The 16,119-nt window shown below is 38.2% G+C and overlaps 1 long non-coding RNA gene across 1 annotated transcript; it reads right to left on the bottom strand.

Annotated features, from left to right (window-relative positions):
- Positions 1–289: 289 nt before the first annotated feature.
- On the bottom strand, positions 290–3,438 carry LOC140168996 (uncharacterized). The gene is made up of 3 exons (XR_011861313.1): positions 3,167–3,438; positions 1,796–1,978; positions 290–402 (listed from the first exon to the last, which is right to left on the bottom strand). It is a non-coding gene; the product is annotated as an uncharacterized lncRNA (long non-coding RNA).
- Positions 3,439–16,119: the final 12,681 nt, after the last annotated feature.

Genomic DNA, 16,119 nt, shown 5'->3' with positions numbered 1-16,119 from the left:
ATACTGCACATTACTGGTTTAGTGCACCTCATTTGCCTACTCACTAAGGATCATTAGTTTAACACACTCAAACAGCAATGAAACAAACTTGCACATGATCACGATATATTATGAACCACTTGGTCCATATCTTTCTGTTTTGTCTTCTTTTGTGGGTGTTGGTGTGTGGGTTGGGTGTGTGTGGGAGATGTGGGGGCGGGGGTTATGGTGTGTGTGTTTTGTTTTTGCTGAAAGGGAGGGGTATTTTAACGTGATAATCTTTTTCACGGTGACTCTACTTACGTCTATCACAAAGATCCCCAGTAAACCCTGCTGGACACACACAAGTAGGCCCAGTATCTGATTCTATGCAAGCGGCTCCATTTGCACATGGTTCATTTGCACATGTAATGACACTTAGTGCTGAAAATAAAGTAACACATTTTGATGAATCCAGCATTCTACTATAAGTTTGACTCACATAAAGAATTTCTTCCCCGTTTGCATTAACACACCAGCAATGACCCGTGCTTCCATGACATTGCCTGGGTTTGTATTCATCTGTGTCTGTACACTTTGGAATGAATCGTCCTGGGATAAGTAAGTGGACCTGCAATATGTGACCAGCTCCAACAAAACCCGACTTTCCAATAAAAAATCAAATTTTGGAATTCTTAATTTCTTGGTATTTGACCTTGGGACTAAGTGGACTTTCAAATCCTTGAAAGTACTTATTAAAAAGAGGTTTATTTAATCAATAATTGACAGTTAAACTGTGATAATCCCTATTCAATCCTGTGTAAAGCAGGAAACTAACCAGTCCATTCTCAGAATAGCAATTTGACAAACATATCAATGTATCATTTACAAAATTATCTATATCTTGAAAAGTATTGATGCTATGTGTATAATTTTGGTATCATTTTAAAGCTTATTGTCCGGATTTTATTCAAATCATAAAATGTCACAAATGCGACTACTTGTTCTTGGTTTTGTCGGAACGGGTCACATATTGAATGGTAGCTGCCAATTACTAAGCTGATAACTTGCTGTATAAGAATAGAGGCAAAATACATCTTAGCACAGCACGTACATAGATCTTGGGTCCTCAATCATGGTACCTGGGTAATTTCAGTCCATCGGGCCTGGTAGGAATCTAAAGCTGAATTACGCTCTATCGCTGAGGGGTTGTTGCGCGACGAGCGATTGTATTTCTTTTACCAATGTGTAGTGAGCATTTCCAAATCAAAGAAATACTAGTCGCTCGTCGCTCAGCGACGGAATGTCCATCTGTTCAGAACATAGTATCCCTTTTCAAGGAAAGTCCGATCCCTCTAAGAGTGAAGGTTATGACTGTTTTTACTAGGTTAATGGTTTACATCATTAATTTCACTAACCACAATTGTCAAAGGGGTACTCAAGAAGTTATAACAATGATAAGAGACTGTATACAATTCTAACTATTTTAGTCTAAAATATTATGCCAATTTATCAGTTGTTGACAGTAAAACTCCCTAGTAGTGCGGTTTGGTTCATCAATATATTGTGAATTGTCACCTCCCAAAAACCTTCACAGTTAGATAAATGGTTTTTACTTTTTGTCAACATGTAGACACTGAAAATGATTTCATGGTTAAGAGTATCAATTCTTGTCACTCCTTATGGCCAGTCCGACTATGAACACGATACCAAATTCTTGAAGATCGTGTATATATAAGGGTATTTAGACGTCGGATTAATAATAATTCAAGTGTGACTCCCACCAATCGTAGTGAGTGAGCATATTTCATAACATTTTGAGATTGTCAATACTTACGACATATTGGACAGCATATTCCTTCCACTGATATAGGTCTGGCGCCATTAAGACATCTTGGCCAACCACACACTTTATCAGCACACACCGATTCACCATTGACACACCGGCAGCTCGTACATGGCCCGTCTTCCCATCTGTCTCCATGAACTCTTGTAACTCCATCTTGGGATACGCAGCTTGCTGCATAAATGAAACAATATCGAAGCGACTAGAATAGTAGTCAACACACTGAAACTCTAACCTTAAACCTACTCTTAATCCTAATCATAATATACTGCACTGAAAACTTTAATTGGTCAGCTTGACTAACGTAAAGTTAGTCCAGATGGTGCCCATCTTGACTAACGTAAGGCTAATCAAGCCTCTCAAGGACAATATTGTTCAAGGTTGCGCCGCAGGCTTACAAAGAAACAATAGCAATCAAGCTTAAACTTTAAATTAGCACCCGATAGAGGGCAGGGCCTGAAGAATGAGGGAAATTATGGGAGTAAATATTTAACGGAATAAACTGCATAATCATATTATTTAGATTTATTCCGTTAAAAATCTTATTTTAACTTATCAAATTACTAGTTTTTATATTCTATGGTGTCAAATATTTAATATGTGATCCTGTCTTCTGGAGTACAAGAGTATACTCTCACATGATACTTAATATGTGATCCTAATACAGTATCTCATATTAGTTTTCATGTTCTCCTACCCACTATGGGTGGGAGAGCACGCTATGAGGGCTAAGCACCGCATTGATTGGGACAATGTCCGCGTGTTGGACCGCGAAAGTGACTGGTACCGTAGGGGAGTGCGCGAAGCCATTCACATCAAGAGACGAGACTGCAACCTGAACAGGGACCAGGGCAGGCACATCCACCCTCTCAGCTATGACAACATCATCAAGTCATGTGACCCGAGAAACACCAGCGGTCACGTGACGACCACGGAATAAACCAGTGGCTCCGAAGTCAGTATAATCAAAATTTCGTATTTCACCTCTGAAGTCAAAACTTGCTATGTAGTAGAAAAATTCCATTACAAAACCTCATAATTGTGTCTTGTCACGTGAGACACGAAAAGAAAGTTTCTTTTTTTCGGTTATAATTTGTTTGTAGATACTTTGTTTTATTCCCACAAGGGTAGTTTTATATGGGCATCGAAACGATTACCAACTATGTAAGGGCCTTGGAATAACACTGAAGATGAATGTGTGGTTTTGCCAATGGTAAGTTTATTATAATGATGGAGCTTGGTGAGAGAAATGTACTTATCATATTGATGTTTTAACAAAGCCTACAAACTACAAACAGAACTGTCATGTTGGAGGCAACTTATATTTTGGTGAAGCAGAAAAGAGCATCGAAGTTTTATTACCTTCACACGAATACACTATCTCCAGATATTTGAAAGTCCCTCGACATGGATCACCAAATACACGATTGCTTGCCAGGATGTCACATGTTTCTTGCCCCTCACATTGTTCTCGAACAACATTCAGTGAATTATTGGCGGCACAGTTAACTGTTTGAAGATTGGGCCCATCGGTACACACATCGGATGTTTGACGGCCATATAACGCCGATGAAACAGAGATCGTTTGCCCAACGGAACATTCAAGGTGAAAGTTTCTATGTTCACAGACGTAAGTGTCTATTGCTGTATGTAAAAAGAGAAACGATAAACGAAGAAACTTAAATCGGAGCGGAGTAACGATTTATTTTTGTTTTGAGGAAGCTAGGTAGAATCAATCCATTATTTTTCGATTAAATTAGATTATGCACCAAATATTGTCGAATTAATTCTGCTCTTTGTTGTCGTTGACTAAGGGGCTGTGCAATAATTAAAAGCCCGGGCCCCCGGGGGGTAAAATTGTTAAACGGTTCGCCAAAAATTGTACCCCCCCCCCCTCGGCCCGCCAAAATTTGCTTGCCCTCCCCCTCGGCCTGCCAAAAATCACTTTGCCCCTCCTTGCACATGCCAATTTTTTGGGATCCCAATTTGCAAACCTTAAAATGGTCTATATACATGTTGCGAGTGCAGCGAGCAGGAAAATTTGAATATTTAAGTATTTCTGTACGGTTTTACTAAGCCTTTTTAGAGCGTTTTATTTAAAAGGTGCCCCAAGAATGTATGCTAAAAATCGCTTCCCCCCTGGCTTGCCAAAATTGCTCCTCCCCCTTTCGGCTCGCCAAATTTCTTGCCCCCCCTCCCCCAATTGTACCCTCCCCAGGGCTAATAATTATTGCACAGCCCCTAAATAGGGAGGGCGAGTTAGCGCAGCGGTAGTTCCCTCGCTTTGCACCACTGAGGTCCCGGGTTCAAGCCCCGGCGAGTGGCGCGGCCCAATGACTCATGCGCACTTGGTTTATCCCGATTCCATGCTCGCTCTCGCAGGTTTTCTCCGGGATATCCGGTTTCCTCCTGCTTTCAAAAAATCGGTGATTAGTTGTTTGGTTATCAAAAACTTCCTTCACCCAATGGAATTTGGGGAGCTGCACAGATAATTGGTGGATGTTACAATCTAAGTGCGGATAGGTCTGCCCCTGAGGTTCGGCTGCAACTGGCCTAGATGATGCGATCTGATTGTGATGATTCACCATGACAGCGAAATTACAGCGCTTTGAATCCTTCAAGATCTAGCGCTATATAAATCCAAAATTAATTTTATTTATTATTATTAAAATAGGGGCTAACCATTTGTACGATGACTGTACTTACGTCTATCACACAGATTGCCAGTAAACCCTGCTGGACACACACACATAGGTCCAGTATCTGATTCTATGCATGCATATGGACATCTTACATTTGAACATGTAATGACACCTGGTGCTGCAAATAAAAAGTCATTTTGATCAGTCCATCATTCTACTAAAGTTTATTTTGTTTTTATTACTGGAGAGAAAAATCACCAAAGATGAATCATACAGCCTGTCTAAAAAAATTGCCCTCTATGGCAATTAGAAAATACCGTTGTTACATGATGCTTACATCAACATCAAGGGCGTAGTCTTAGCTCTCCAATGTTGTTTGTTCTGTTCAATTTGCTTGTTTTAATCTCGAGATAATCTCGAAAGGGTAAAATCACAATTGTGCCACTTTTACTACGGAAGAGGGCTGCACATGTAAATCCCCCCTTCGGGGCTCGTGCATAAGACGCATCAACATCAGCGCGCATGCATTATTTTGTCTAATTTCTCTCCCAACAAGTAATACGCGTTCATTAACCCATAAGTTTGTAATATTTGTTTGTCTTTTAACATGTCTTGGGTGACAAAGAAAACAGTATTTACCATGATAAAATCATTGACATGCACATGTATTTAATTTTACAGTAGAATGTGATATATCTATTTCTCTTTCAATCTGTTTTAAGTGGAAAAAGAGAATCATATAATGCCAGTATCATGATAAAACAGTAAAAACAGTAAAAACAATTTTTATTGTTGTATAATTGATGCATTCTTTTTATTTCATGAAGGAACTCTTGAAAAACTTGATGCTTTCATTGATTTGCATGTACAGTCCTCTTGATCTTCCCTAGTAAAGGTGGCACAATTGTGATTTTACCCTTTCGTTGTTAACTAAACATATTTCGAGATTAAAACAAGCAAATTGAACAGACTAAACGGCATTTGAGAGCTAAGACTACGCCATTGACGTTGATGTAAGCATTATGTCACAACGATATGTTCGAATTGCCATAGAGGGCGCTTTTTACTTGCACAATTTTTTTTGAGACAGGCTGTATAAGCAACCTTTACCTTTAAAGGCTAGTCGAGTGAGCTTGACCTAGCGGTGCTTACGATAAAATATTGAGACAAATAAACCTGACACACAAAAGAAAAGTTCTACAAAGGAGATCACAGGGCAAGGTATGTCATTTCCGCCTTCTATGTATAATTTTTCTCGGGAAAGGGAAGACACCCAAAAAAATATATAAAAAGTCGGTATTAAGTTTAGGATAAGATAAGATAAGATATGTAGAAAATCAAAGTATTTGCACCAACGACATGCGAATTGTTTTCTGTGATCCTGTCATTCCCCTACAGCATTTCTAGAACCTATTTTTAGTAGAAGCTGTCCGGGACAAGTGGCAAGTGATTGTCTAGATAGCGATTAATCTTCATGTTGACGTGAGCCCGTACGCTGATAACAGGTGTATGTGCAGGATTCCAGGAAGATGCAGGCTATAATAGCAAGAAGGATCTCTTGTGGATAGCAAGGTTTGATCTCGGTATCTCCATCTTAATTCTTTTAATTAGACATCCTGTTATAGCTGGTGATCTTTAGTAATGTATGTGTAAAAAATCTCATTATTCTTACTCTCTTTCGTCGTAACAGCAACTGCGTCGCTTGATTCTCCAGCTACTAGCACTCCGTTGATATAAGGTTGCACGGTTACCTGATAAGATGTTTCTGCATCTAAACCAGTGACAACGAGCCTCCTTCTTGTAGATGATGTATTTACTGATCGTGAGCCTGTGCTAGAGGTTAATATTACGCGATAACCAGTAATTCCTCGTGAAGCAGACTGAAATAAGATAAGCTTGGGGTTAAATTAATGTATTTCTCTGATCATGTTTAACATAAGGGTAGTCAAAAATGTGTGTTAACATGCCTTGGATAAAGTATTTTTACACACTTTACTTGTATAAAGTGGTATTTTTGTTGGGAGAGTACACTTTTTAAAATTAGTATCGGGAATGCGTAATGTATGTGTATTGTGTACACTATCACATTTGAGTAGATAATATGTTTTGGCAACTCACTTTACTGCTTTACGTCCGATACCATTGGACTTCAATCTGATTGGAGGCGATGTGAACAATGACGGGGTAGACCTACGCAAAATCCCGTGCATGTGATCATACAAAATGGGACCCTCATTAAAACTTCCACACGTTTGACATGTGCGCAAAGGCGTCAATCCGAAGTTTTGTTTAATATGACTGTGAAACAGACCTCTCGTCGCGCTTGCGCGACGTAGGGGGTGTCTGAGGGGGTGTGCCCCCTGAGTCGTTGGAAAATTTTACAAAATGGGAGCCAAATGAGGCCATTTGGTGGACACTTTTTAAACTATTATTGTATAAAATGTTAGTTGCAAAAATGTTCAATATGAAGACCCAATTGTCAATTAATGCAGTTTTTGTCGAGGGATGGGGCAAAGAAAGAAAATTGCCCAGTGAGTATTATTCCACTGATTTTGCTGGGATAATTTGCAATTTTACACTGTTTTATACACAAATCAAGGTGTTAACCAAATGTGCACGCATTTCAACAGAACTAAGAATCAGGATTTTTTCCTTTGAGTTGATTGGGGTAAAAGAAGGAACTTTAAGAAGGAAATATTGAAATCTTGTTCACTTTCTTCAATCCTTCTACTTCCGTTTTTTCCTCAGTGTCCTGAAAGCCCTCTTTTTCCTTTCTGTCACTGGCGTACCAGATACCAGGGGTAAGACATCAGCAGGGTAATCAAAGCTGTTTACGGGGACAACTGCGGGTATTGTTCAAACAAAACCTGTTATACTATATATTATAACAGCTCTTAATCAATGTTAATTTGAATGTACAGAGAAGGAGGTATTTGCCGAAACGTGGGGAAGGGTGACATTTGATATTGTGTCCCTCAAAATGTGAATGGGATATGTCCCCCTGACCCCTCCCCCGGGATTGACGCCCATGTATATGCCTTTCCGTCGTCTTGTACATGCACCAATCGGATGCCTGATTAAGTCCAACTGTACAGGAAGCAACGCACTATTATCTAGTATTAAGGCAATCAAACAAAAACTTATAACATAGGTAATTAAATACCAAAGAGGGACGACACTTACCCGCCAAGTAACTTTCACAGACGTTGAGTTTATTGCTCGAACGTTAATTACACGCAGACGGACACTCCTGGAAGACCCATCTGTAGATTCGGCTGTACATAAAATAACAAAGATTGTTGTTAATAATATTATTGAAAGTAAGATATGCATTAACTCACAGGTAATGCATAGGTAATATGAAAGAACCCAGCTCTTTTTAGAGTCATGAAATACGAGGCTAGCTATTAAGAAACTCCATCATTATCATATTGGATATGTTACTACTTTTAAATGACATGATTTACATGACAGGCGTGCGCAGAGTATCGATTCCTTAGAGGCTACTGAGAGTCGCGCCTGATTTTAAAAGTTTAGTATTAAATGTTTTAATACAAATAATTCTTACACTCTTTCGTCGTAACAGCAACTGCTTCGCTTGATTCCCCATCTACTAGCACTCTGTTGATATAAGGTTGCACGGTTACTTGATAAGGTGTTCCTGCATCTAAACCAGTGACAACGAGCCTCCTTGCTGTAGATGATGTGTTTACTAATCGTGAGCCTGTGCTAGAGGTTAATATTACGCGATAACCAGTAACTCCTCGTGAACCAGACTGAAATAATAAAACAACATAAAATATATATTTCTTAGATCAACGTTGGAGACGGGAGACCTTTCGGTAAAACAATAACATCCGGCCGGGATTCCCGCTCCAAGCAGATAAGCAGATGGATCAATAACAACATCAATCGCTTTACGAACATGGAGAAAGCCAGAAGGTTTCTGGCGAAACTGTCAGCAGAAAAAAAGTTTTTCCTTTGGTCTTGGCAGAGAACTTTTATTAGCTATTTGTTAACGATAGGGTATGGTTCAATATTTAACCCAGGGGAGATGGAAGTTTTGAGGAGAGAATCATGAGAAAAAATGGGGGTCTTGAGGAGGGGAATTTGACTCGAATCCCCCCCCCATTTAACGGTCTCTAAAAAGGGTACATTTTATTGCTATAAACTTGCTTTCGAGGAACTATAATTACTTTTTTTTAATTATTTGCTGCTTTCATGATGCAGTCATGTCTACAGTAGAATTCACCTCGACCTTTGCAGGACTTAAACCCCATTAAAAGCTGTTAAACCAAGATAACACTCATTGAAACAGCTCAACTGATTAAATCGGATCTTCTCTGGCTGTGCACATGTGTCTGTTTTATATGTGCGATATAGCAATGAGCTGCTATAATACAGCTTCAGTTGGGTAACCGATTATAAAGGAAACGCAAGGAAACAATGGTAGTGGACCTTTGTTCACGAAATGAGACAATGGCCTGCTTTTGTTAACCAGCATTCTTGAAAATGAGCAACATAATGATTGTTGACTTAACACGGTTTGGAAATAATTTCTTCATATTTTTGGTGTTATCTGTCGTTTACATATCCTTCCTAAAACACAAAAGTGCGACCCTTTGTCAATCACCTACAGTACCCTATTTCGGCATACTATACAAGAAACTCATCATAATGATTGCCAGAGAATAGTTTAAATGTAGCTTGTACCGTTTTTTTGTGGCATCCTTCAGAATTGAGCGGTCCGATACCAATATTTTCGGTCAAATCTCCATTCAATTAACACGGGGAGTTGGCTAGCTATGCCTTGCCCTCACTCATATTTGTATATATAAATGCGCATATATAAATGCGCACGTGACATCTACAAGTCGCCATACCGTATTAAACGATATAAAGTACCCGGATGTACATAAACTCCCCGTGCAAAAGTATAGGGAAAATGACAGTCGCAAGGAAAATTGCTTTTGCAAAATAGTGGCATTGATTGCAAAGGGTAAAATAACTTGACCCGAAAGATAAACTCTTTATTAACGTTTTCCATCACGGAAAAAAAATTAACTACGGAAAAGCTAGATATAGCTGATTTACAAACTTATATTTCATAATTTCCGTGCTAAATGGGCGTGCCAATTGGCCATATCTATGACGTAGTGCTGGTTTCATACTATCATGCTGCTTGCCGCCGAGCGGCGTGACACACGTGCATTGTAGACAAACAGACACAATCAAGACTTGTGAATGGCTGATAAGTCATGCCTCTTGTCGCAACGGCATGAAAGTATGAAAGGGACATGATTGGCTTTAAGGTCAGAACTGTGCAGGCGGCGGATGACATGATCGAGCCGGCAACTTGTGAAACCGCCCGGCCGTATGGCATTTTCCAATATAGTCGGTTAATTTTGTGGGGTTCATTATCGAACCTCAACGGTTTTAGCTTGTATTTATATTATTTATCAACATAGGCCTATTTGTGATATTTCAAGCGTTTTAAAATTTCAAAATAATCCCATTCAATTACACGGTTGACGATGAAAATTTACTGAATTTAGAGAATGCAATGCGGCCACCACCTGGAACTGTGGTCGCAATTTCAGTGATTGACAGTGAGGTAACACGAACATGGCACTGGCCATCTGGTCTCGTGCGCATTTATATATGCGCATTTATATATACAACCGAAGTCCACTGGTTAGAGAAATATATTTGCTAGAAGTTTGGAGAATAAGTTAAATATTGACTGGTTATTTTTCACACAGTGATGTTAACTAGGCAAGTGCCCATTCTTCCAACATACATCATTTGTAGAGGTCACGCGTCAATGGTGAGAGCACTGTGTATTGTGTATAGGAAAACGGACAGTAACTGCAGTATGTACATCCGATATCATCCGACTTCAATATTATAATCCGAATGGAGTATGTTTGCCCGATGACGGAGGAGACCTTTTAAGAACGCAAAGTCCCATGTATGTGATTTAAAACACCCGGGCGCTTCCATACAGGCGATAAAAGGTCTTTCCGTCGTCTTTGACTTCACCACCTATATCAGACGGCAGATTAAGTCCAAGTAGCGGGAGCAACGTATTCCTAATAGGCCCTATGTCCCATGGAAAAACACGGTCAATCGCCCGAAACCGGCAATTGCTGGAAATTACTGGAAACTGCGGGAAATTATGCTAAATTGTGACCGATCACTACGAATCCAATTGTATCAAATTTTGGTCAAACGGCTAAAATCGCCAAAAATCACCATGAAATCTCCTAGTAATAAAGCTTAAAATGTGCAAAATGGTTAGAAATCACAGTAAATTGCTGAAAATGATGCTAAATTGTGCTAAATTTTGATCAACCACAACAAACTGAGGTAAATTTAACAAAATTGTTTCAAATCTTGACCAATCGGCTAAAATCGTCGAATATCGCCAACAAAATTGCTAAGAAAGCTTAAAATCCACAAAATGGCGATAAATTTTGCAAAAATAATGTTCGATTTACCGCGTTTTCCCATGTGACATGTGGCCTTCCAATATTACTGTTAGATTCAATCAAACAAAACTCTTGCTTAAAAATAATGCCAAAGAGGGACGACACTTACCCGCCAAGTAACTTTCACAGACGTAGAGTTTATTGCCCTGACGTTAATTACACGCAAACGGATACTCCTGGAAGACCCATCTGTAGATTCGACTGTACATAAAATAACAAGGGTTGATAACTATTGAAAATAAGATAGATAATTTTACTTACAATGTCAAACGTTAAGCAATATGAAAGAAAAAAATAAAACAGCTCTTTATAGAGCCATCATATCACTTTAATATCAAATATGCTATGTAAGTTGAAATCCATACACCCCCTATAGAAGACATGACCTTAATCTCCCACACAGAGGGTGTAAAGCGGAGTCACACATTCAGGTAATCCCGTTTGAAATATACACGCCCTGTGTGGGAGATATAAGGTCATGTCTTCCATATGGGCTACACGGATTTCAACTGGAATAGCCCAATGTTTGTAAACATCGTTATGCTTACGCTCTTTTGTCGTAACAGCAACTACCTCGCTTGATTCCCCAGCTACTAGCATTCCGTTGACATAAGATTGTACCGTTACCGGGACCGTTACTTCATATGATGTTCCTGCATTTAAACCAGTGACAACTAGTCTCCTTACTGTAGCTTTTGTATATATTGTTTTTCCATTAAAACGTAGGTAAAATAGAACTGGTTTTTTAAGGAATCTGTAACGTAATGTTGTAATTGCCAGACAAATAAACCATTTTGTCTTACATTATACAATAAATAACTGTTTACGAGGACATACATCATATCGAAAGAAAATGTTTTTGTCTTACCCGAAACATAAACAGAGACACTATCGTAATCACTTCCCGATGCACATCTGTAACGTCCCGCATCATTTTGATTCACACCTGTGATCTTCAAGTCATAAATCGATCTGCCGTTCGATGTGTGAGACTCTACGCTATGCCGCCGATCATTCATATACATGCTGTTGCCTCTTGACATCACTTTGCCGTCGTGAGACCACATACCAGTCCCATCTCCACTTCCGCCAATCAAGCATTGCAGAGTAATTGTTTCACCAGGATTGCATGTATATACAAGGGTGTTTCCAGTGTTCTTGAATTTGAAAAAAAAAATGTTTTAAGTAACATTTGGAATTAAAGCACACTCATAGGATGTTCTTGATCCCAAATTACTATACACGTCATATATCCCTGCAGTGTATTTTGAGCGCCAAATCGAAGAATTAATTAGCCGAATATTATAGTGAAGTTAATTAAGGGGGTACTACACCCCTGTCCAATTTTATGCCTATTTTTGTGTTTTTCTCAAAACTTATATAGCATTGATGACAAGTAAGATATGTATATTATAGGGGCAAGGACTACAACTACTGCACTGGAAATTTTATTTCAGTACAGACAACAGTTGTAGAGTTACAGGCAAAAATGAGGGAAAACCAATATTTGACCAATAAATCAATAACTACTTGCCTTGAGTTGCTGAATTTTTAGTGCAGTAGTTGTAGTCCTTGCCCCTATAATATACATATCTTACTTGTCACCAATGCACTATAAATTTTGAGAAAAATGCAAAAATAGGCACAAAATTGACCAGGGGTGTAGTACCCCCTTAAGGTACCACACGACACTTGTTACTTTAATAATCTTTTCCTTGTTTGCATTTCTTCGCAGACATTGTCTATCTGGGTTATTTGTATGTTTACTGAAACGTATATTTGAAAAATGAGATGAAACGACATCGTGCTCGTCGTCGTCGTCGTCGTCGTCTTCATCATCATCATCATCATCATCATCATCATCATCATCATCATCATAAAATAGTCAAAATCAATATCGGCATGTCGTTATCATTGTCATCCTCAATGAGCAAAATATAAATCACCATGAACAACAAGAACAAGAACGCCATCAAGAACAGGATAAACAACAACAACAACAGAATATATTTTCACACGGTTGTTTAATGTTTCTAGTAAATCATCACATAATTATCAATTCTAGACCATTATAATACCAAACTAATATACACACATATTTTCTATTCTCTTTTCTGTATCAATTTTTTTCTGCCTTTTGTGGTAGTTTTTATTCTATAAACTGTATATTTGTGTGCAAATTGAGGGCGCTATTTACATATAATTATTTGAAATTTAATTTCGCCCAATAATATGAGTGATTCGTTTCATGTAATGATAAAAAGTAGTTCGAAATTGTATTTCCTATGTGTTACTCATTATTATGGTTTTTAATGCCATTAGTATCTACCTCTGGTAAGGTTGTAAACAAGATTTAAGATAAATAGCGCCATCAGTGTTCAACTTTGCTTAAAAATGATACAGTTATACTTATCATCAAACAACCGTACGCGTGTTCAAACAATGGCATCGATATTACTTACTGTGCGCCGAATGCTTCCCTTCTTTCCCTTCAACGTTACTGACAATGAGTTAACTGTAACAAAATTTAACAATAAAAATATTATGGCCTGGTATCAAACTTGTGACAGATTAATATGAGTTTTTATAATAGATATAAATATAAATAAATAATAAATGTCGGATTTATATAGCGCCTTTTATCATATATATCTTGAAGGGTTCAAAGCGCTGTAATTTCGCTGCCATGGTGAATCATAACAATCAGATCACATCATCTAGACCAGTTGCAGCCGAACCTGGCGCAGACCTATCCACTTGGATTGTAATATTAACCAATTATCGGTGCAGCTTCCCAAATTCCATTGGGTGAAGGAAGTTTTGAATAACCAAACAACCAATCACCGATTTTTTAAAGCAGGAGAAAACCTGCGAGAGCGAGCATGGAATCGGGATAAACCAAATGCACATACAGTCCTTGGGAACGGCTGCGGCCGCGCAGGGGCTTGAACTCTGGACCTCAATGGTGCAAGGCGAGTGAACTACCGCTGCGCCAAACTCGCTCTCCCAATCATTTTATAAGCTTACAATTTTGCCCATCCCCAATTTGGTTATTAGAACGTTATGGCGCAAGTCTCTAGATTCAAATACTTAAGTTCATACGCACAAAACAAGTTCGACCAGGTCTAACATGGCGATTAGTCCTACGTAGGTCCTGGTCTAACTATGGAGATAAGTCCTACGGAGAAGGAACTTTTTGGTACTTACATACTTTATTCTATTATTGTAGAATCGTATCTATCTAGTTAAGGGCAAATCCATGTAGCTTAATATTAAATGGTTACAGTAGGGCCTATAACTTGTGGACTTTGCTTGAAGCAAAGGAGGAAAATAAAAGGGTAAAAAAAGCCTAACATTCCTAGTTAGAATAAATCAACCAGGGACGGGCCCGTTAACTTAAGCATAGGCGAAAAATATCTGGATATTTTATTTTGATTCCACTTTAACTCTTGAAATGTTGCTTTGCAAAACCTAATTCAGGGCGCTAGAGCTCAGAATATTTAATTGATAATGATCACCAGTATTTTATAAAGGCCTGCATATGCCATTGCACATGAATATACAGTAGAGTTACGCAATAAGAACAGCTGATAACTGGCAGACTAAGCAAGAAAACACTACATTTAAATCATACGACTTACCTGTGGTTGCAACAAGAGCGAACAACATAAATCGCGAAGCCGACTTCATCTTCCAACACAGTATGAACATAATAACTATTCAATTACTTGTATCACAAACTAAAAGGCAGAGAAACCTCGTCGTCCATTTTATACCTTTTTCATTTGTTTTTGGAAGTTTCCCTTGTATCCCACACGATATGCCGTCACACATATAGCCATGAGAACTTCCTCACCGAAACCAGTTATGTTAGGTGACCTATATACCGTATAAAGCTTCGCCTAATGGCGCTATGGGTTCCCTTGACATAAGCGGAATTTTGGACACAACCTAAAAGTTCCCTCCCGTAAAATTTCCACCAGCAAATAAAGGCACGGAACCTTAATTCTTGTTGGAATTTCAGAGGAGGGGGCTCTCTATTTGCACATCAAATTTAGTGCGCCATTAGGCGAATGTTTACGGTACAGTCAGCAGGTTGCTAGGTCGGTTTTGGCCTGTTCAAGTGTTACAGAATGAGGGATGATCAGGGGCAATGCTTTCGAACTCAATTTCTAACGTTCTAAACACCGTTAGTCTAGTATCTATCTAAACATACCAAAAACGAAGCAAATGCGTCCAGTAATTCGTGTTCAAATTGGAAAAGTCTATCTTCAACACTGCAACAAACACCGTTTGCAAAATTATGTTTACAAAATAAAAAAAACCCTGAATATTAATAAGGTCTTTCCCATATGGTATCAACATGGGCGGGGACCATCGCCCCCTTCGTGAGCAATTAAATGAAAAACTATCGACGTCATTCCTTAGTTGCGAGATTAGTCAAAATCGATGGCCCATACCATGCTAATGAGTTGCGAAATCACATAACCATAGAAGCTTGTCAATGCAGATGAACCAGTGTGGAGAAAAACAACCGATTATTTCACGAAATGTAATGTTTTTGATTGAAACAATAATACAAATGATTAAATGTGTTTGTGTATTTAAACTGTTGGACATGTGTACGTTAGTTACAGTTACAGCTAAATTACATTAAATTGTCTGACTGCTGAAATCATTTAAAAATTTGAGCAAAGTGCACAGCAAATCGTTATAAACAACTTTTATTTAACAGGGAAACAAAAGAACGGCCAGATATTCTAAATATCATAAATCATTCCTAAAAGCTGGACCATTCTGGTGACATATGATGACTTTTTTTGGCAAACATACTTTTAAAAAATTAAGTTAGTAAAAATTAACATTACTTACAAAATCGATTTTCCATACGTTTTAGCATAATTTAAACTAAAAAAATAATAACTTATTGTCCCATAATTCAAAATATGGGCAAACCTGTAAAACTTGTTTTTATTTCCAAATGGATTTATTTTCAGACTCATTTCAAACAGAAAAAGTGATTTGATGAAGGAAAATTAATGTTAGATTTATGCAAAAGTGGTAATACAAATTACAATTGTTTGAGTGCTTATTTAAATAGAAAAGCGGAATCCATTCAATTAATTTGTGACATGTGCGTTTATTAATCTATTTATGTTTTGTTGTTTTTGTTGGGTTTTTT

Source organism: Amphiura filiformis, chromosome 14 (genome assembly GCF_039555335.1).
Source record: "Amphiura filiformis chromosome 14, Afil_fr2py, whole genome shotgun sequence".
NCBI classification, from domain to species: domain Eukaryota; kingdom Metazoa; phylum Echinodermata; class Ophiuroidea; order Amphilepidida; family Amphiuridae; genus Amphiura; species Amphiura filiformis.
The sequence above is the reverse complement of the archived record's forward strand: the minus strand, read 5'-3'. Positions and strand labels throughout refer to the sequence as shown.